This window comes from Balaenoptera physalus (assembly GCF_965194825.1).
Source record: "Balaenoptera physalus genome assembly, chromosome: 18".
NCBI lineage: Eukaryota > Metazoa > Chordata > Mammalia > Artiodactyla > Balaenopteridae > Balaenoptera > Balaenoptera physalus.
This window is the reverse complement of record NC_138899.1, coordinates 35,099,788-35,123,526: the sequence shown is the minus strand read 5'-3', so window position 1 is coordinate 35,123,526 and position 23,739 is coordinate 35,099,788. Positions and strand designations below refer to the sequence as shown.

General features: G+C 34.8%; 1 long non-coding RNA gene across 1 annotated transcript; it reads right to left on the bottom strand.

The window, feature by feature from the left end:
- Window positions 1–2,201: 2,201 nt before the first annotated feature.
- Window positions 2,202–23,614, bottom strand: LOC309647581. The gene is made up of 2 exons (XR_014256162.1): window positions 18,358–23,614; window positions 2,202–18,048 (listed from the first exon to the last, which is right to left on the bottom strand). It is a non-coding gene; the product is annotated as an uncharacterized lncRNA (long non-coding RNA).
- Between the last annotated feature and the right edge of the window lie 125 nt (window positions 23,615–23,739).

The following is a 23,739-nucleotide window of genomic DNA, read 5'->3' as shown; positions in this document are numbered from 1 at the left end:
TTTGTGCTCTCTCTGTGCCAAGCTAAGGTTTACTAGATGCCCAGTTAAGTTTGCATTTCAGATATACAACCAATATATATTTTAATATAAGTGTGCCCCAAATATTTCATGGGACATAACTAAAATATTTTTTGTTGTTTATCTGAAATGCAATTTTAATTGTGTCCTATATTTTTATCTGCTAAATCTGGCAACCCTATGTCAAGCTCCATTACAAAGCAATACAAGGAAGCAGAGAGAAAACAGAAATAAGTTCTATTCTAGAAGGGTCTATGGTCAGAAAAATCAATCTGCATGTCTATTCTGATTATAGTGGTGATGGATGATGGAATTTTCAGATGTGTGTCTGGTTAATGGGAGGCAAATTGCTGTGCCTAGAATTATTTTAATATAAGGGATTTGGAAGGTTAAAGTAGAGAAAGGAAAGAAGCAATTGGCAAAGAAGAGATTTTTATAATTATGTCTGGAGAGTCAAAATTAAACTAAGACGAAATGCACCTTAGCCTTTAAAGATGTTCCTGCATCTATTAGGTCTATGGCATTGTGTATGAGGCCTGTTCCAAGTGATTGGTTATGTATTTGAAAGTTTAAAACTGAGACTAAAACTCTCTCGATCGGGAAAGGAATTCATATGGGTCAAAGTAGCTAATACATTTTTTACAAAACTTTTTTCATTTTCAGTTGTTCAAACTATTACCCTCTTCAAGGGAAATGATAGAAATAAAGGCAGAGACCACTCTAGTCATGATGCTGGAGTCCCATTCAGGCATCTTTAGCAAGGTACCATGCTTTCCCTCTCCCTATTGTGTTATTTGACTATCAACACATAAAGGATTTCTTTTTAAAACAATATATGCTGGCTTACTAAGGATTAACATTTACAGAGGAGATCCTAAGGCTATCAGGGTTCAGAAATTTAGGTTTAAATTTGAAAAACAACACTGTCAAATATCAACTCAGCAGAATCCCTTGTGTACATCCCAATAAAGCATTCAATGAATGGTACTGGTTTAAAAATACCTTTTTTTTTTTTGTCCCGGCATAAAAACACAAAGGAAAGGAAGTTCAATTTTGTTTCCCCTGATGCTAAAACTCTAAAGCTTCAGGAAATTTCTTTATTACTTAGTACTGTATGTTCTAATCAAGCATAAAGCAGGAAAGTGACTACTATCAAAGGACCCATAAAAAGAGTTTATGATGTTTCAGAATCAGACAACATAAAAAAGGACATATTCAAATTAGAAACACTATTATAAAGTGTGATTCTATAAGGAATCTCCATAACAGTCTTAATAATGTGATTAAAGAGACAAAGTAATAACAATATACACAAGTACTAATTAGAACATTGAAACTACTACGCCTCATGTGGGAGGCAAGTCATAAAATTCAAAGAATATTTGTAAGAAACACTATTAGACTGGCTTTTAAGTTTTTTTAGTGCCTGAGGCTGATTTTGTGAACTTGTATGAGTTGAAAATGTTTAAGAGGATTCAATTGGCCTAATAATGCATGCTTGTTTCAGAATCTTATTGTAATACAAAAAATAATTTAGAGAGATATACTTTTTCTCCACTTGGTTCAATGGCACATTTTATGAAAAATCTAAAAATTAAACCAAATTCCACAGTATTACAAACAATTAAACTGCACTTTTAAAAAAAGCTATATATGCTATTACTACATGGCCATGAATTCTCAAAGGCTAGAGCTGATGAGAAATAAGAGTAGTTCTATAATTAAAACTTGTTTAGAACAATACAATTATTGTATTATCAATTTTTTAATTTTTATTTGAAAACTATATCAAAAGTATTTAAGTACATAACATAAAATAAAGAAAATTAAGTTGAAAATATTTGAGAAATTCTGAGCAAAGAAACAACAAAAATACAAAGCCAGGATTCATATGTAGTCATTTCTTAATATGGGGCCATAACTTAGGCTATCTACTTTCTTGCAGTTAGGTTCAAGAGAAATATAATCAATGAAATCAGTTTCACCAATATTAGTTGATATGCTGAGAAAAAGAGAGAATTCCTTAATCAGGTAAAATTTTATTTTCAATAAACATTATACTCTTCTCTAGGAGGCTCAAATTTCACATAGTAAATATTTGAAAAACCTGGAAAAAAACTGACCTATATTAACTTTACTTCTTGGTTAAGTTAACAGACTTCTTAGTGAAAAGGATTTTTGTGTTTTTGTTTTTTTACCCTAAAACACCTATTAACAATATTCAGAAAAGACTTTCCTCAAAGGGTGTTTGGAAAGCCTGAATTAAATTATTCACAATTACCAGAAGGAGAAACAAACTAGTTACTCAAAAAAAGGACAAATTATCTGCAGTGAAAGGCAGAAATTTCTCGTGTGTATTTTTATAAAGATGACAAAATAACATACAGACAGCCCCTGACTTACAATGGTTCAACTTATGATTTTTTTTGACTTTACAAATGGTGGGAAAGCTATACACGTTCAGTAGAAACCATGCTCTGCATTTTGAATTTTGATCTTTTCCCAGACTGGTGATATGTAGTATGATACTCTCTCCTGATGCTGGGCAGTGGCCACAAGTCACAGCGCCCCCGTCAGCCACGCGATTGTGAGGGTAAACAACCAATACCCAATACACTTACAGCCATTCTGTACCCATGCAACCTTTCTGTTTTTCACTTTCAGTAGGTTGTTCAATAAGTTACATGAGATACTCAACAGCCCCTTTTAAAATAGGATTTGTGTTAGATGATTTTTTTTCCACTGTGGGCTAATGTTCTGAGCATGTTTAAGGTAGGCTAGGCTAAGCTATGATATTAGGCGGGTTAGGTGTATTAAATGCATTTTCAACTCACAATATTTTCAACTGATTATGGGTGTATTGGGCTGTAACCCTACCTTAACTGAAGGAAGATCTGTACTTAAAGATAGTCTCAAGAAGCCAATTCTAGAGTACAGTGAAGTGGTTTTATAAGGGATGTTATACTGTAATTCTCAAGAAGCCAATTCTAGAGTACAGTGAAGTGGTTTTATAAGGGATGTTATACTGTAATTCTCACAGTATTTGCAATTATAGCAAAGAGTTTCACAGAGCTCTTTTAATAAGGGCTTTCAAAATAGTCAATAATATAGAGGCTGAGTTCAAGTCATCAAAAGCAATATTAAAAGAAGCAAAATAATGAAGTCTATGTTGCAAGGTTTCTGCTGGTCTTGAACAAGGTGGAGAAAAACAACTGTATGGCACAAATCGATTTAAAGGCTGGACTGAATGTCCATCAGGCTGACCTCTATATACTGTGTTTTTCTAAACCACAGAGATAAATAAAAATGATCTATGCCCTCATCAGCTACTGTATGTGGCTGGTTAATAACAGAGCTATATGCTTTGAAGTCAGCTCATCTGGAGATAGGGCTAATACTTCATAAAAGTTGAGGAGTCTGATAAAAATATTCTTCTGAAAAGAAAGACCCCGATTGGCATTCAGACTTCATAACTTACTCTATGTTGCTCATCACTAGGGCTCTGGTGATGATTAAATGGAGTCGACGGGTGTGCCTGGAAGGTAGCAAATGCTATGGAGGCTTTTCTAATGATGATGATGGTGATGATGATGATGGTGATGATGACAGTGATTGTGGTGGTGGTAATGGCAGTAGAGATAAAAATAACCTGAAACACAGACAAGATTTCAACCAAAAATAATATTCTAAATATCTTGTCAATTTCATACAAAAAGGTAAAAGGTTTTTTCATGGACATGTAGGTAAGTAGTTTGCCATGGCACAGTGGTGACCTTGGATGGCTCCATATAGGCCATATAGGCAAAGCTCAACAGCAATCTTATCCAAGACTTGGTGGATGCCCTCTGATTCTCCCAGGAACCTGTCAAGATAGGCAGTCTTGTGAGAAGCTATCACAAGGACCATTTTACATCTACCTCTATATATCGTGTGAGACTGCCTCTTACAGGATACTGCCATGAAGCACCTTAAGGCATGGGAATTTATATTTCCCTTATAAAACCACTTCACTATAGTCTAGAATTAGCTTCTTGGTGGCAGAGCAAACCACTGTCTCATGGTACCAACTCTCTGGTCCCTCTGGTTCAGTGTCATCCTCGGTGACACCATGCTGATCTTGCTTATACTCTCTGTGTAAGTGATAAACTACCTCAGGCCATTTGGTCAAGTCGTCTCCTTACAGGCTGGATATATGGAAGATTGGGAAAGCAACCCAGCATCTTCATTAGTCACTTCTGCTTAGGGACTACTTGATCTCTTGACAAGCCAAAGATTTCACCCCAACTTAGGACAGCTGTGTAACAAGATGAAAATTCTGCAGTATATTGAATGGAATGAAAGCATTTTGTCTCTATAAATGACACAGCATATATTTATAACAATTACCTGAAAAACAACTCACATCATTATGTTGATGGAATAATGCTAGAAACAATAATGATAATAAAACAATATTTTCAAAATGCCCTTTGCTAAATCTTTAACATACATTTTTTATTTCATCATCTGCATAATCCCAGGAGTTATTATTAAATGGCATTAAAAAAATAACAGGGTCTGACAGCTAGCAACTCGCTTGCAGTCTATGAACCCAAGATATCAGACTTTATTGTTTTGAGATTAAACAATATATTTCATCATCTCCCAGAATGTGTAAAGCAGTTTTAATGGAACTTAATTGAAGAGACCATCTACTAAAATAAATTCATAATTATGAAAGGACAAAAAATTGAATACTAAAACATACTGCTAAGTTTGGGATTAATTGAACCATTTAAAGACAATTATTAAACTCTTGGACTTCATTAAAAATGGACAGATATATACCATATGTCCTTATTTATCATTCTACTTCTCCACATATTCTGATCTTCTGATCTGAAGAAGCATACACCACAGAAAACATAAAAGGATCAAACTAGGATTTTCAAACAGAGTCTTTATTTAAATTATAACTTTGATGTACTGCCAAATGACCATCTACCTTATGTACTAATTAGACCTGTACAATTTAAAATATAAAACTTAAGGACATTATTTGAAAAACAAATTTATGGTTTGAAAATTTGAGATCACATTACTTTTTCTAATTTGAGAAATATTTTATCATACTAATAATGCTATTTTAAATCTGCACTATAGAAAATGTTAGGATAGAAAATAAATTGATATGTAAAAAGAATATATTAAATGCAGTTTTATTTCTCAAGTATAAATTTTAGTTCAAACAAACAAAATAGATGTATCTGGGAGTAGGGATTTATGTGGAAAACTTTCTTCTGCAAAGAAGTTTATTTCCAATACACTGTGAGTGCATAGGACTATATCATTAGAAGCATATATTGTGGAAAAATTTGAAGGCATAATATCATATAAATGTAGTGCTATTTAGGTTATCTATTTATTTCTGAGTTAGCTTTGATAGTTTATGTCTTTCAAGGCATTTAAACATGTCAAGTGTATTGGTATAATATCATAATATTCCCTTATTATTGTTTTTAATATCAGTAAGATACTTACTGGTATCCCCCCACTTCCGTATCTGATTTTTTGTGTATATCCTTTCTTATATCTATAGGTTTATCAGTTTTATTGATTCTTTTAAAGAACTGGCTTTGATTTCATAGATTTTTCTCTATTGTTTATTTTCTATTTTATGTATATTCATATTTTTATTTACTTCATTCTGTTTATATTGTGTTTAATGCAACTTTCTTTTTGTTTTAGTTTCTTAAAGGGGATGTTATGACCATTAAATTATAATACTTTTAATATAAACACTTAATATCTACAAATTTCTCTCATTCTCTATCACTTTACACTGAAATGCTGTTATTAGGTGAGTACATATTTAGAACTGTTATGTCTCTTGAAGAATTGGTGCTCTTATCATTATGAAATAACCCACTTTATCCCAGATAATACTTATTCACTGAAGTCCACTTTGCCTGATATTAATATCACCATTCAAAAATTTTTTGAGGTATTATTTTTATGGTAGTTAGTTTTTCATCATTTTTACTTTTAATGTATATCTTTATATTTAAAGTGGGTTTCTCATAAACTGCATATAGTTAGTTCTTATGTATCAATCCAATCTTATATTTATTGCCTTATAATTACAGCATTTAGACCATTTACATTTTCTGGAATTGCTTATATGGTTGTTGTGTTTTTTTTTAATTAATTTTAATTATTTAATTTTTATACAGCAAGTTCTTATTAGTTATCTATTTTATACATATTAGTGTATATATGTCAATCCCAATCTCCCAATTCATCCCACCACAACCCCTCCCCCCCCGCCACTTTCCCCCCTAGGTGTCCACATGTTTGTTCTCTACATCTGTGTTTCTATTTCGGCCTTGCAAAGCAGGTCATCTGTACCAGTTTTCTAGATTCCACACATATGCATTAATATATGATACCTGTTTTTCTCTTTCTGACTTACTTTACTCTGTATGACAGTCTCTAGATCCATCCAACTCTCTAAAAATTACCCAATTTAGTTCCTTTTATGGCTGAGAAATATTTCATTGTACACATGTACCACATCTTCTTTATCCATTCATCTGTCGATGGGCATTTAGGTAGCTTCCATGACCTGGTTATTGTAAATAGTGCTGCAATGAACATGGGGGTGCATGTGTCTTTTGGAATTACAGTTTTCTCTGGGTATATGCCCAGTAGTGGGATTGCTGGGTCATGTAGTGATTCTATTTTTAGTTTTTTAAGGAACCTCCCTACTGTTCTCCATAGTGGCTATATCAATTTACATTCCCACCAACAGTGCAAGAGGGTTCTCTTTTCTCCACACCTTCTCCAGCATTTATTGTTTGTAGATTTTTTGATGATGCCCATTCTAACCAGTGGGAGGTGATACCTCACTGCAGTTTTGATTTGCTTTTCTCTAATAATTAGTGATGTTGAGCAGCTTTTCATGTGCTTCTTGGCCATCTGTATGTCTTCTTTGGAGGAATGTCTATTTAGGTCTTCTGCCCATTTTTTGATTGGGTTGTTGTTTTTTTTTTTTAACATTGAGCTGCATGAGCTATTTGTATATTTTGGAGATTAATCCTTCCTCCATTGTTTCATTTGCAAATATTTTCTCCCACTCTGAGGGTTGTCTTTTCGTCTTGCTTGTAGTTTCCTTTGCTGTGCAAAATCTTTTAAGTTTCATTATGTCCTGTTTATTTTGGTTTTTATTTCCATTACTCTAGGAGGTAGGTCAAAAAAGATCTTTCTGTGATTTATGTCAAAGAGTGTTCTTCCTATGTTTTCCTCTAAGAGTTTTATAGTGTCTGGTCTTATATTTTAGTCTTTAATCCATTTTGAGTTTGTTTTTGTGTATGGTGTTAGGGAGTGTTCTAATTTCATTCTTTTACATGCACCTGCCAGTTGTCCCAGCACCACTTATTGAAGAATGTCTTTTCTCCATTGTATATCCTTGCCTCCTTTGTCGTAGATTAGTTGACCATATATGTGTGGGTTTATCTCTGGGTTTTCTATCCTGTTCCATTGATCTAAATTTCTGTTTTTGTGCCAGTGCCATGTTGTCTTGATTACTGTAGCTTTGTAGTATAGTCTGAAGTCAGGGAGTCTGATTCTTCCAGCTCCATTTTTTTCCCTCAAGACTGCTTTGGATATTCGGGGTCTTTTGTGTCTCCATACAAATTTTAACATTTTTTGTTCTAGTTCTGTAAGAAATGTCATTGATAATTTGGTAGGGATTGCATTGAATCTGTAGATTGCTTTGGGTAGTATAGTAATTTTCACAATATTCCTAGCCAAAGACATGATATATCTCTCCATCTGTTTATGTCATCTTTGATTTCATTCATCAGCATCTTATAGTTTTCTGAATACAGGTCTTTTACATCCTTAAGTAGGTTTATTCCTAGGTATTTTATTCTTTTTGATGCAATGGTGAATAAGATTGTTTCCTTACTTTCTCTTTCTGATCTTTCATTGTTATTGTATAGGAATGCAAGAGATTTCTGTGTATTAAGTTTGTAACCTGCTACTTTACCACATTCATTGATTAGCTCTAGTAGTTTTCTGGTGGCATCTTTAGGATTCTCTATGTATAGTATCATGTCATCTACAAACAGTGACAGTTTTACTTCTTTTCCAATCTGGATTCCTTTTATTTCTTTTTCTTCTCTTAATTGTCATGGCTAGGATTTCCAAAACTCTGTTGAATAATAGTGGTGAGAGTGGACATCTTTGTTTCTGATCTTAGAGGAAATGCTTTCACTTTTTCACCATTGAGAACGATATTTGCTGTGGGTTTGTCATATATGCCCTTTATTATTTTGAGGTAGGTTCCCTTTATGCCCACGTTCTGGAGAGTTTTTATCATAAATGGGTGTTGAATTTGTCAAAAGTTTTTCTGCATCTATTGAGATGATCATATGGTTTCTATTCTTCAGTTTGTTAATATGGTGTATCACATTGATTGATTTGCATATATTGAAGAATCCTTGCAACCCTGGGATAAATCCCACTTGGTCATGCAGTATGATCCTTTTAATGTGTTGTTAGATTCTGTTTGCTAGTATTTTTTTGAGGATTTTTGCATCTATATTCATCAGTGATATTGGTCTGTAATTTTCCTTTTTTGTAGTATTTTTGTCTGGTTTTGGTATCAGGGTGATGGTGGCCTCATAGAATGAGTTTGGGAGTGTTCCTTCCTCTGCAATTTTTTGGAAGAGTTTGAGAAGGATGGGTGTTAGCTCTTCTCTAAATGTTTGATAGAATTCACCTGTGAAACCACCTGTCTTGAGCTTTTGTTTTTTGGAAAGTTTTAAATCACAGTTTCAATTTCATTTCTTATGATTGGTCTGTTCTTATTTTCTATTTCTTCCTGGTTCAGTCTTGGAAGGTTATACCTTACTAAGAATTTGTCCATTTATTCCAGGTTGTCCATTTTATTGGCATGGATTTGCTTGTAGTAGTCTCTTATGATGCTTTGTATTTCTGTGGTGTCCGTTGTAACTTCTACATTTTCATTTCTAATTTTTTTGATTTGAGTCCTCTCCCTCTTTTTCTTGATGAGTCTGACCAAAGGTTTATCAATTTTGTTTATCTTCTCAAAGAACCAGCTTTTAGTTTTATTGATCTTTGCTATAGTTTTCTTTGTTTCTATTGCATTTATTTCTGCTCTTATCTTTATGATTTCTTTCCTTCTACTAACTTTGGTTTTGTTTGTTCTTCTTTCTCTAGTTCCTTTAGGTGTAAATTTAGATTGTTTATATGAGGTTTGTCTTGTTTCTTGAGGAAGGATTGTATTGCAATAAACTTCCATCTTAGAACTGTTTTGCTGCATCCCATAGGTTTTGCATCATCATGTTTTAGCTGTAATTTGTCTTGAGGTATTTTTTGATTTCCTCTTTGACTTCTTCAGTGACCGCTTGGTTAATTAGCAATGCATTGTTTAGCCTCCATGTGTTTGTGGTTTTTACGTTTTTTTCCCTGTAATTGATTTCTAATCTCATAGTGTTGTGTTCAGAAAAGATGCTTGATATGATTTCAATTTCTTAAATTTACCAAGGCTTGATTTGTGACACAAGATGTGATTTATCCTGGAGAATGTTCCATGTGCACTTGAGAAGACAGTTTAATATGCTGTTTTTGGATGGTATGTCCTATAAATATCAATTGAATCTATCTGGTCTATTGTGTAATTGCAAACTTGTGTTTCCTTATTAATTATCTGTGTGGATGACCTGTCCATTGGTGTAAGTGAGGTGTTAAAGTCCCCCACTATTTTTGTGTTACTGTCAGTTTCCTCCTTTATAGCTGTTAGCATTTGCCTTATGTATTGAGGTGCTCCTATGTTGGGTGCATATATATTTATAATTGTTATATCTTCTTCTTGGATTGATCCCCTGATTATTATGTAGTGTCTTGCCTTGTCTCTTGTAACATTCTTTATTTTAAAGTCTACTTTACCTGATATGAGTATTGCTACTCCAGCTTTCTTTTGATTTCCATTTGTAGGGAATATCTTTTTCCATCCCCTCACTTTCAGTCTGTATGTGTCCCAAGGTCTGAAGTGGGTCTCATGTAGATAGCATATATCTGGGTTTTGTTTTTGTATCCATTCAGTGAGCCTGTGTCTTTTGGTTGGAGCATTTAATCCATTCACTTTTAAGGTAATTATCGATATGTATGTTGCTATTACCACTTTCTTAACTGTTATCGGTGGGTTTTGTTGTAGGTTCTTTTCTTCTCTTGTGTTTCCCACTTAGAGAAGTTCCTTTAGCATTTGTTGTAGAGCTGGTTTGGTGGTGCTGAATTCTCTTAGCTTTTGCTTGTGTGTAAAGCTTTTGATTTCTCCATCAAATCTGAATGAAATCCTTGACGGGTAATCTTGGTTGTAGGTTTTTCCCTTTCATCACTTTAAATATATTGTGCCACTCCCTTCTGGCCTGTAAAGTTTCTGCTGAGAAATATGCTGTTAACCTTATGGGAGTTCCCTTGTATGTTATGTGTCATTTTTCCCTTGTTGCTTTCAATAATTTTTCTTTGTCTTTAATTTTTGTCAATTTGATTACTATGTGTCTCGGTGTGTTTCTCCTTGGGTTTATCCTGCCTCGGACTCTGCACTTCCTGGACTTGGGTGGTTATTTTCTATCCCATGTTAGGGAACTTTTCAACTATAATATCTTCAAATATTTTCTCAGGTCCTTTCTCTCTCTCTTCTTCTGGAACCCTTATAATGTGCATGTTGTTGCATTTAATGTTGTCCCAGAGGTCTCTTAGGCTGTCTTCATTTCTTTTCATTCTTTTTTCATGGTTCTGTTCCATGGCAGTGAATTCCACCAGTCTGTCTTCCAGGTCACTTATCCGTTCTTCTGCCTCAGTTATTCTGCTATTGGTTCCATCTAGTGAATTTTTCATTTCAGTTATTGTATTGTTCATCTCTGTTTGTTTGTTCTTTAATTCTTCTAGGTCTTTGTTAAACATTTCTTGCATCTTCTCGATCTTTGCCTCCATTCTTTTTCCGAGGTCCTGGATCATCTTCACTATCATTATTCTGAATTCTTTTTCTGGAAGGTTGCCTATCTCCACTTCATTTAGTTGTTTTTCTGGGGTTTTATCTTGTTCCTTCATCTGTACATAGTCCTCTACCTTTTCATCTTGTCTATCTTTCTGTGAATGTGGTTTTTGTTCCACAGGCTGCAGGATTGTAGTTCTTCTTGCTTCTGCTGTCTGCCCTCTGGTGGATGAGGCTATCTAAGAGGCTTGTGCAAGCTTCCTGATAGGAGGGACTGGTGGTGGGTAGACCTGGGCATTTTTCTGGTGAGCAGAGCTTGTTAAAACTTAATCCGCTTGTCTGCTGATGGGTGGGGCTGCATTCCCTTCCTGTTGTTGTTTGGCCTGAGGTGAACCAGCACTGGAGGCTACCCAGCGCTTTGGTGGGGCTAATGGTGGACTCTGGGAGGGCTCCCACCAAGGAGTACTTCCCAGAACTTCTGCTGCCAGTGTTTTTGTCCCCGTGGTAAGCCACAGCCATCCCCTGCCTCTGCAGGAGACCCTACAACACTAGGAGGTAGGTCTGGTTCAGTCTCTTATGGGGTCACTGCTCCATCCCCTTGGGTCCTTATACGCATACTACTTTGTGTGTGCCCTTCAAGAGTGGAGTCTCTGTTTCCCCCTGCCCTGTTGGAGTCCTGCAATCAAATCCCCCTAGCCTTCAAAGTCTGATTCTCCTGGAATTCCTCCTCCCATTGCTGGACCCCCAGATTGGGAGCCTGACCTGGGGCTCAGAACCTTCACTCTAGTGGGTGGACTTCTGTGGTATAAGTGTTCTACAGTTTGTGAGTCACCCACCCAGCAGTTATGGGATTTGATTTTATTGTGATTGTGCCCCTCCTACCATCTCATTGCAGCTTCTCCTTTGTCTTTGGGTGTGGGGTATCTTTTTTGGTGAGTTTCAGTGTCTTCCTGTCGATAATCGTTCAGCAGTTGGTTGTGATTCTGGTGCTCTTGCAAGGGGGAGTGAGAGCACGTCCTTCCACCCTGCCATCTTGAACCAATCTCACGGTTGGGTTTCAGTACGCATTCTTGCCTTTTTTGTTGCTGATGTTGTATCTATTTTTGTTTACTTTGTCTTCTTTTTCTGCATTCCTGTTGATTAATTGATCATTTTTTTATGGTTTTATGTTTCAAATCACCTTTTTAGTTATACATCTTGTTTTATTTTTTTAAGTGGTTATTATATGGTTTGTGAAACATATCTTTAATTTATCCCAGTCTACCTTCAAATAATAAATCAGCATTGTCTAAAAATATTAAAAAGTACACTCTCAGTTTTCCCTTCTCACTATCCTTGTGCTTTTCTGTCACATATGTCCCTTCTACATATGTGATTAACGTTACAGTACATTTTTACTAACTTTACTTTAAGTAGCCAATTATCTGTAAAAGAGAGTTAAAAATAAGGAATTGTATTTTATGTTTCTCACATATTTACCATTTTTGACACTTTATTATTTTACATACATTCAAATTTCTATTTACCATCATTTTCCTTCTGTCTGAAGAACTTACTTTTAATTTCTTATAATGCAGGTTTGCTAGTAATTAATGCTCTCACCTCTTGCTGGTTTAGAATGATTTTTATGTAATCTTCATTTCTGTAAGATATTTCCAGTGAATACAGGCATACCTCATTTTATTACACTTCCCTTTATTGCACTTTGCAGATACTGCATTTTTCACAAATTGAATGTTTGTGCCAACCCTGCATCAAGCAAGTCTATCACCGCCATTTTTCCAATAACATTTGCTCACTTCATGTATCTGTGTCACATTTTGTTAATCCTCACAGTGCTTCAAACTTTTTTCATTGTTATTATATTTGTTATGGTGATATGTGATCAGTGATCTTTGAAGTTACTACTAAGACTAGCTGAAGGCTCAGATGATGGTTAACATTTTTTAGCAACAAAGAATTTTTAATTAAGGTATATACATTTTTAGACATAATGCTATTGCACACTTTATAGAGTACAGTGTAGTGTAAACGTAACTTTTACATGCACTGGAAAACCCAAAAAACTGTGTGATTAACTTAATTGTGATATTTGCTTTATTATGTTGGTCTAGAACTGAATGTACAATATCTCTGAGGTATTTAATTTTACAATGACAAGGTTATGCTTTGTTTTGTTTTTCAGTACTGCAAAGACTGTCCTTGGACATTTATGTATAATTTCTGATAAAACATTTGCTGTAATTTTTTTTTTTGTTTCTCTGTGTGTGGCATTTCCTTTTGTTCTGGCTCTTTTGAAATCTGTCTCTTCATCAATGTGTTGCTAGCAATTTGCCATGTGCTTTGGTATGTCTTTAGTTACATGATCTTTCTGCTTCAGGTTTGTTAGGCTCCTTGGATCTCTAAAGGTATGTTGCCTTTTCAATCCTAGATTTGGAATTGACACAGCATCACTCCTGCCACTTTTTAGTAAGTGAAAGAGTTGTTATTTAAACCCAGCTTTATCAGACATGTAAAGTTCATTAAAAGAAGACACCAAGATTAAAAAGTTAAAAGAAAATTTAAATATTCATGTTTGTGCATATGATAGTGAGTTATTTAATCTTCTTATTGCACTCGTCTTTGAAATATAGATGTTTGCTCCAAGAGGTTCAGGAAGTAATAATATTAAACGTTAAAATTAGATATTTAGTTAATATTTGCTAAATGTGTTTTTGTAATTCCTTTACAAATGTATTATTCCATTACATTATTGAGAATGTCTCTGTAAAATTGTAAATATAGGATTCCTTAGTTTAAGGCAGACATATCACATATTTATTGAGGATTCTTCCATTCAAAAACTATCAGAAAAAAAAAAAAAAAATCAGAAACAGCCCTGGTATAGATGTGAGACACAAAGTGAAGAGCAAATTAGTCCTGACATCTGCTTTCATGGAGATTACAGCTGTAAGCACATATTGATTGAATAATTACTTAAGTAATTTTGATAAGAACTTTAAAGAAAATCATGAGAGCACAAATCAGGGGACATATGACTAAGTCTGGAAATTAGAAAAGTTTCCCTGAGGAAGTGATATCTCCGATATAATTTATTGGGCAAGTAAGAGGTAATCTGGCAAAGTGAGGAGAGATAAACAACTTTGTGCAATCTTTAAAACAAGACATAGGAATGGCACAATAAGGTCAATGTGAGTGGTCAGCCAAGAGAGAAAGAGAGACTGACTAACAAATATTCTGCAGAAAGAGACAGAAACCAGATCATATGAAACCTTGTAAAGGACGTAAAATATTTTGATTTTTATATTAAGATACGTGAAGACTATTAACAAGGGAAGAGAAGCAACCTGAGTACATCTGAATTAAAAAAAAAAAAAAATCTTTGGCTGAAATGTAACTGAGAGATGGAAAGGGTCAAGGACATTTTTACCAGAAAAATGTTTCCATGCATTATCATTTTTGATGTTATTCTACCTATTATATTTATTATAGTATCAATTCTAATATATAGTTTATGTAGTATAGTATTATACTTTATTATATTATATTTTCATTATATTTATATTTAACATATATTAAAATATTTATATTTAATATTTTGAATGGGAATTTTGATTTCATTTATTTTTAACTTTAAGTATTTATGTGTCACTTTAAATTGTGTCCAAATTATATTTGGATCTATGCCTGTGGTAACCAGGAGAGGAAATATTCTGTCACCCTTATAGAGTCACCAAGGCAGTACATAACTTGCCAAGAGATCAATTTCTCTAATGAAAAATGTGTAAGCTATTCTTAAAACAAATGATCATGGTATATCCTTCAACTTCTGAGTTTCATATTAAAAAGTAAATCTTGCTGTAAAATAAACCCACCTTGTCACAAAGTAAAATTTGTATATATTTTCATATGTATCTAATTTGTTACATTCAATTATCATAAGAAACCTCAAGGAATCCTGTAGTTATCCAATAACCCAGAGGGCAGCCAAAGGAATAAAGACAATCTTTAAAAGATTCAAAGCCATTCCTAACATTTCTGCAATTTTTTTTTTAAATCTGTGTTTATTTATATTAAAGATCTTTCCAACATGCAACAGCTATCAGTTGTTTTTTGTTTTTTTTAATTAATTAATTTATTTATTTATTTTTGCTATGTTGGGTCTTCGTTTCTGTGTGAGGGCTTTCTCTAGTTGCGGCAAGCCGGGGCCACTCTTCATCGCGGTGCGCGGGCCTCTCACTATCGTGGCCTCTCTTGTTGCAGAGCACAGGCTCCAGACGCGCAGGCTCAGTAGTTGTGGCTCACGGGCCTAGTTGCTCCGCGGCATGTGGGATCTTCCCAGACCAGGGCTCGAACCCATGTCCCCTACATTAGCAGGCAGATTCTCAACCACTGTGCCACCAGGGAAGCCCTCTGCAATTACTTTTAGTGTAACAGATTATAAGGTCATCTCAAAATTGTAAAATTTTGCCGACTGCTACTAATGAAAATCAGAAAAGTTAAGTAACTTGTCTAAAGTTACAAAGATTTAAGGATCTGGTGTAAGATTACAAAAGTTTTGCCAAAGCAAACTTTCAGGTAACATTCCACTTCCTGGACAATGACAATTCCTTGTGATTAGAAAAATATTGCATTTTATGTTGCCTGCTTGGAGATCCATAAGGATTAGACTGTTAAGAGCTTGGATAAGTTCTAAAGTTATAATACCTGTTTAACTTTATATTAACACATTTATTTTGTTTAAGCTTATACAAAATTATTTGACAATTAATTTCAGTTTTTTTAATAACATCTATCAGATTGTTCATTGTGTGGGAGAAAAAGTTCTGTTGAATGCACTGCAGGAAAAATTGGTTTATTGTTTATCCATAATTTATGGAACAAATGAAATACTACTCTCAAGATTTATATTACCAAACTATAATAATAATAGCTTAAAAGACTAATAGATAATTTGTAATTTCTTACATGGATTTTGAGGAATTAAGCAAGAATAAAATATCCTGCAGGGCAGAGATCATTTATTTTTTACCTTCTTTAACACCTGGTAAACTGCAAGGCTCTTAAATGGAACTCAAAGATTATTTTTCATTATGAATTTTAAATTTGGCAAAGCATTAAAACCCAATTAGGACCTAACTGTTTCTGTTTTATTTCTATAATTATTTTAATTAATACCATTAACTCTCAGATTTCTTTAGTGTTCATTACTTGCCTCAACTATAAAAAGTAGTATTTCTACCATAAGATTCTGTTATATTTAGTGGTGCATTTTCATATTAATCCCCAAGTTCAAGGGTGCTGCAGGCCACCATATGTGGATCTATATTTTTATCTGTGTGTGCTTTCCATACTGTAAGAAATAAAATATAAATGAGTTTAGCCTTCTTGCTCCTTTATTACTTAAACAACCTCCACTCAAGCAATATTATACTGAATAAAATGTCCTGGACCAGGAATCAGGAAGTGGGAGTTCTATATCAGATTCTGCCCTATGTAATTATGTTATATAAATCAAGTTAATTCTGTTTCTGGAATCACTGTTTCTTCTTCTGCAATTGGGGTTAATGTTGCTCTGCTTAACTTACATTGTTGTAAGACAGCAAATGAGACAATGAGTCATGAAAAAGAAAGTAATGTACCAATATCTTTACAAATGGAAAGTGTTATTATATATTTGTATTTTCAGGATGCTTATTATTTGTGAATTGTGGGTGTTTCTGTAAAAATTATTTTTTAAAGCATGTTCTCCAGAAGTCGTGCATTTCTAACAGATGGTTTTAGGGTAACATTAACAAGATGGCTGTGAAGACTTTGGGAAGGAGAAGTGGACTAATGTGGAAAGAGCACCAGGGGTCGAGTGGGAGTGGGAGTGGGGAGGTGAGTTGAATTCCTCCCCACCGCAGGCTGGCTTGTCCTCCAGACACACACTTCTGAATGTTGCTGCCCATTACCTGACAGTTTGCATGGAGCTGAGCTTATAGTCCTTTTCGTTCACCCCCATGACAAACATGGGTGTGTCTGGAGAGGGTGCACAGATGACCACACGCAGGGCACCTGCCTGGATGCAGGCCTAGGGAAGGTGCACAGGTGCCATGAGGTGCTTTGAGTGCCACACACCCCGGGCAACCCTGGGCACCTCTCCCCCACTTACTGTAGTTTCCTCTAATGACAGGTACACCCCTGTGGCCTCCACCACAATGGGGCTGCCAATGGACTTCCAGGAGATGTCTTTGGGCTGCTTGCTTGGGAAGGGAGGCAGCACCATGTGTCAGTCTCTCCCCTGCATGGCCTCCTCTTCATAGTCCATGGCCTTCACCATTTGAAAGGCTGACCAGACACCACCTTCCTGCCTGGCCAGCTGTTCCCCGCTCCCCACACATCCCTACCTGCCCCAGATGGGTCCGACCCTGCTGGCCTTGCCTCTCATCACTAACTCCCCTAGTGCGCCACTTTTCTTTTCTTGACTGTACCTGCTATGCCTGGCTACAAGCCGCCACCTCCCCAACTCAGCCCACAAGCCACCCCCAGGGGACCATCTAGACTACTCCCAGCCAGGTCAGGCCCTTTCTACATATGCTGCCCAGGATGTAGACCCCGGGAGGACAAAGCCTGCCCTGCTGCTTCAGGCTGCAGCCCTGGCAACCTTGTCACAGCCCTCCTAGCCCTTCTTGTCTTTATTACTCAGCTTCTGCAACAGGGATCCTGCTACCAGAGGCCAGGCAAGTCCCTGAAATCACACACCACATCCAGAGAACAGCTCCCAAGCCTTGAGGCAGCCCTGGGGTCAGCATTGGCTGGCGGTTTATATTGGAAAAGTAAAGAAGATTTTCTGTTTCCTGTTCTATAAATATATATTTTTCACTTGATATCTTATCAAATGTTTGTGTTTGAAACATATTAAACATCTAGTATTGCTGTTTTCTACTTGGCTTTAGCAAACAAACAATAAATGAATAAACTCTAAAATAATTAAAGTATTTCTAATATAAAATTGTATATATCTTTTACCAATCGGCTCCTTTCACCTTGCTTTTTTTTTAAAAAATAATTTTATTTATTTATTTATGGCTGTGTTGGGTCTTTGTTTCTGTGCAAGGGCTTTCTCTAGTTGCGGCAAGTGGGGGCCACTCTTCATCGCGGTGCACAGGCCTCTCACTATTGTGGCCTCTCTTGTTGCGGAGCACAGGCTCCAGATGTGCAGGCTCAGCAATTGTGGCTCACGGGCCTAGTCGCTCCGCAGCATGTGGGATCCTCCCAGACCAGGGCTCGAACCTGTGTCACCTGCATTAGTAGGCAGACTCTCAACCACTGCGCCACCAGGGAAGCCCTTTCACCTTGCTTTGATTGGGTATATTGAAGCATGTTTCTTACCTGTCTGCTTATAAGATTTCCCATCAGGTTTGTCTTTCTAAAGGGAACAAAATCTGTGAGATGAAACTCAGATGAGCAGAAAAGGAAATCTATTGATTCTAATATTTCTATAAAATTTTTAAAGAGGTCAAAAATTTTTTTTAAATAAAAGGAAGAAATTCTCCTTAAATCCTTTTATACCTTATATGTCCTTTATCAGTTTCTTCTTCTCATCCCTGGATCCTCCTAAAAACTATTTTACCCAGTGTCTCAAAAGGACCAAAATTATTATTATTTTTTTGATATTTGTTCTTTTATTTTCTTTCTCCACTTCTGCTTTAATGAATAATATCAACATTCTCAGAAATTGGGACGCTTTTGAATTCATAAGAGAAACTACCTATTTGCAAAGGATCCGAGCACTGTCATAAAGTTTGTTCCATAATGATGTGTCAGTGTGTCATTTACATGATTCACATGGGGTTGGATGGCTGTTATTGAGGATTTCACCCTGGCAGTCTAGAATGGGGAAACTCATTTTAGGTGAGTTATAGCTCACATGACTAACATGTGAATTTCTTATTCATGTTAGCAAAGAATAACATGGAAGATGTGTAAGCACAAAATAAATTAGGTTATAACAAAACTCAGAGAGGAAATTGACTAATTTTAAATGCCATCGATATGCATATGGTAATTCTTGGCACAGGTCTTCAAAAATTAATAGGTTACCGGCTTCCTTAAGAGGTTAATATATTACAAATCCTCTTGCTTTTAGAATGTTTCAAGGTTCCTTTTTTCTATTAGCAAGAGAAGATTTTAATAAAGCAAGATGCAAACTTTCTACTGATGCTCTCAGCCAAGTAAAATACCATTAGAACAGTAGAGCCTTTTTCTAGATACTTCTACTTGTTTCCTGGAAAGGGTAAATTTGTCTAGTTCCACCTATTGCTTTCACCGTGCTTCTCCTGTCTTTCCTAGAGCTTGTTGCAGGATTTGATTCACTGTTTGTCTCCAGACATATTATGTAAATAGCAATTGTCTGTAACTATAAGTAATCAAATTCCATCTTTTACATGTAAAGTTCATCAAAGGCATTTCTCTCTTCCTTTGAGTAATATATGAAGCATTTTTTTCTTCCATCTTGGGAAACATGTACAGATACAAGTGTTAGAATCAATAATGAATTTGATGAGAAATGATAAAATTATAACAATGATGAGTTTGTTTTTACCATCTGTTACAGACGTGCCTGAGCTCATCTTCTGCTTTTGCAGTCAATTTCTAATGTTATTTTTCTTCTCGATTTTTTAAACATTAAAAATTAAATGAAGAAACTCTGTAATGACAGAATTTACTCATTATTTAGCTTGTTTAATCATACCAAAATAAAATTGTAAGCAAGAATATCATAAATTATTCTATCAGTTTTAGGATTTGTGAATAAAACTTTTCTCATTCAATTTTAGGAACTTCTTTTAAATAGGATAGCATGTTAGTCAGTTAATAAATATTTACTTACCATGTGTCAGACACTGCCCTACATATCAGGAAGTTGAACAAGATAGAGCTTATAAGTTCCTTATAATGGTAAACAGAGAAAACGACAAATTTATGGACTGAGTATCTACTGCCTTACAGAATCACAACCTTCTTTGGGGGCCCTCTTCTAACTTCTGTGTTGACTGGGAAAAATTAAATGCAAATGTCCTTCTTCGAGTATTGAAAACAATCTAGTTACAGTTTGCCCTATCAACTCCCAGTGAAGTCAAGGTGGGCATGTGACCTGAGCTTGGCCAGTTGGGTCCTTAGCACTCAAACCTTGAGTGAACAACAAAGGGAAAGACAAAGCAGCGGCGATTCATTCACCCAATGCCTGCACCTTGACTGAGCTGTTCCTTACTCTCTCCATCTGAACTCTCTGGAGGCTCTCTGGATCCTTCTCATATTGAGGCCTGCTTTAACCGGCCTTTCTATCCATCCCGTGTGTTCCTTATTTCTTTCCAATAAATTCAGTTTTGCTTAAGTTAACTCAAATTTTTTTACTTTTTGTAATTAAAGCACAAAATTTCCATTTTTTCTAATGAGAACAGAAAATAGATAGATAGAAAAATTAAAATATTCCAGACTTTCTTATTACCAATGAGTGAAGACTTTAAAATGTCTCCCTCTCCAGTTCCTACCAGCACTTGTACTAGAAATATCATATTTCTCACTATGTTTTTATCATACATTTATGAGCAAAACATTTCCACTCCAGTCCGTAGTCATATTTGGGTGCTTTGAGCTTCCATGGTATAAAATAGAAAACAATTTAATTGCTTCAAAGTAGTAGGTCTCGAACAAGCTTGATCAATTTAGAAGAAAATAAAGAGTGATCCCCCAGGAATACAAAATGTTTACAAAACAAAAAATAAAACTACTTGAAAGTAGCGGAAAGTGTTTAAGCAGGTGGTGGAGTATTTCCTCTTGAAGGAATGAGACTATGTATGACACATAAAAATTGTGAGTTTGTGGCTTTTTGTACCTGAAGGTGTTTTCACTTCCATCAGATCTTTCAGAGAAACCCACAATTTCCTAGATTTAGGTGGTGAGGACAGGGTTCTGAATGAGCAGAGCTGCTGAAAAAACCCTGGAAATGGGATCAAAACCCTAAGTATAAACTCTGCCCAGTTCCTTAACTGAACCCAAAAGTATGCATGTGTGGACAGCACAGTCGGGAGAGAGTAGTCTATACCTGGAAAATCTGCCCCAGGGAGACTTGTTAGTTTGCATCTCTTTGGTTAGGTAGGATCCTCCACCTTCTGTGTTAGCTTAGCCAGCAGAATGATGGAAGTTAGAAAAGATTTCAAAGCATATATTATGACTATCTTCAAAGAAACATTAGAAATCATATTTAAATTGTTAAAAGAAATATGTTTTAGCAGCTTGTACAAACCATAACATTCTTCCATTTTAAGTGGATATTTTGATGATGTCTAGTGAATTTATAATTACACAGCCATCACCACAATCTAGTTATAGATCATTTCCATCACACCAGAGAGTTCACTCTGTCTTTTACAGTCAATCATCCTGCCCATTCCCTGTCCTAGACAAATAATCTACTTTCATTTTCTGGAAATTTGCCCTCCCTAGAAATTTTGTATAAATGGGATTATTCATTTTGTAGTTTTTGTGTCTGGCTATTTTACTTAAAATATCTTTGAGATTCTTTCATGTTTTAGCATTTCTGATTATATACCACATTTTGTTTATCCATTTACCAGTTGATGGACATTTAGATTGTTTTCTGGTTTTGACTATTATAAATAATGATGCCATACTCATTCATATTCAAGATTTCATGGCCAAATATTTTCTTTTCTTTTGAAGGGAGGAATTCTTGGATTGTATGTTGCTATACAATATTTTTAACTTTTTCAGAAAAGGCCAAACTGTTGTCCAAGGTGGTTGTACTACTTTACATCCTCACCTGTTTCTCCACATCTTTGCCAGCATCTGGTACCATCAGCTCTCGATTACAGCCATTTTATTAGATGTGTAATGGTATCTCACTGTGGTTATAATTTGAATTTCCCTAGTGACTAATAATGTTGAACATTTCCCATGTGCTTACTAGCTACTCACTTATGTATAGACAGAATATCTATATGTTATCAACTAATAATTTAAACATAAAATCAAGGAAGCATTCATTTTACAATAGCATCAAAAAATAAAATAATTGGGAATAAATGTAACAAAAGAAGTGTAAGATATGTATCCTGGAAACAACAAAACATTGTTGAGAGAAGGTAAAGAAAATCTAAAGAAATGGAAAGACATACCATGTTCATGGGCTGGAAAACTCTGTATTACTAAGATGACAGCTGTCTCTCAAATTGATCTATGGGACTCAATGTAATATCTATCAAAGTCCCAGCAGGATTTATGTAGAACTTTTCAATATGATCCCAAAATTGGTATGGAAGTGCACAGGAACAAGAATAGCTAATATTAGCTTTTAAAAGATGAATAAAGTTATAAAACTTACATTATTCTATTTCAAAGCTGATTATAAAACTACAGTATTCAAAACACTGACATATTAGCATAATGATAGAACTATATTCTGTATGCAAATCCTCGTCAGATACATGATTTTCTATTGTTTCCTTCCAATCTGTGGCTTGTTTTGTCTTCTTATTTTCATAGGTAGATAGATAAATTAATTTTTGTATATTAATCTTGTATCCTGACACATTTGAAGAAGGCAGATGTCACTACCTTGTTCCCAACTTTAGAAGGAAATCATTCATTTGCATGATCAAGTATGACTTAGGTGTAATTTTTCCATAAGTATCATCTGTCAGAATGACGAAGTTCCTTTCCCTTCCTAGTTTATTGAGAGTTTTTATCATAAATGGATATTTAATTTTACTGAAACTTTTTGTGTCTATTGGGGTGGTCAGGTGTTTTTTCTCCCTATATTCTCTCAATGTGGTTTACTTTATTAATTTTGAATGTTAAAACAAACTTGCATTCCTAAGATACTTGATAATTTTTATTAAAATCTGCTAATATTTTGTTAAGTATTTTTGTGTTTGTGTTCATAAGGGATATTGCTCTGTTTTTTATGTTTTGGTATAGTTTTTATTGTGATATTTTTTCCTGGCTTTGGTATCAGGGTAATACTGGAAACATAAAATAAATTGGTAAACAGTGTCTCAATATATTTTTAAAGCACTGTTATTTTTTCTTTCTTAAATATTTGACAGAATTCACCAGTGAAATCAATGAGCCTGGAGTTTTTATTCAATATCTGTATTGTTTATAGGTTTATTCCCATTTTTTTATTTCTTGAGTCAAGTTTTGTATCTTTCTAAGAATTTTGCCATTTATCAAAATTGTTTGCATTAGTAGGTTCATAATAATCTTTTAATCGTTTTTAATTTCCATCAGGTTGGTAGTGATGTATTTTCTTTAACTTGATATATTGATAATTTGTGTCTTCTATATTTCTTCATCAGTCAAATTAAAATTTGTCAATTTTGTTGATTTTTTCAGTAACTTGATTTTACTGGTTTACTGCATTCTTTTTCTGTTTTCTCTTTTATTGGTTTATGCCATATAGTAGTTATCTTTTACATGATAGCTTCATTACATATTTTCTCCACATTGCAGATACCATCTACAAGATTATCTTCAAACAGAAATTAAAATTCAAATGTAAACTTCAACTTTTCATTTCAACGTTTGAATTTTTTTTTTTTTTCTTTTGCTGTTTTTTTTTTTTTTTTAAATTATTTATTTATTTATTTATTTATTTATTTATTTATGGCTGTGTTGGGTCTTCGTTTCTGTGCGAGGACTTTCTCTAGTTG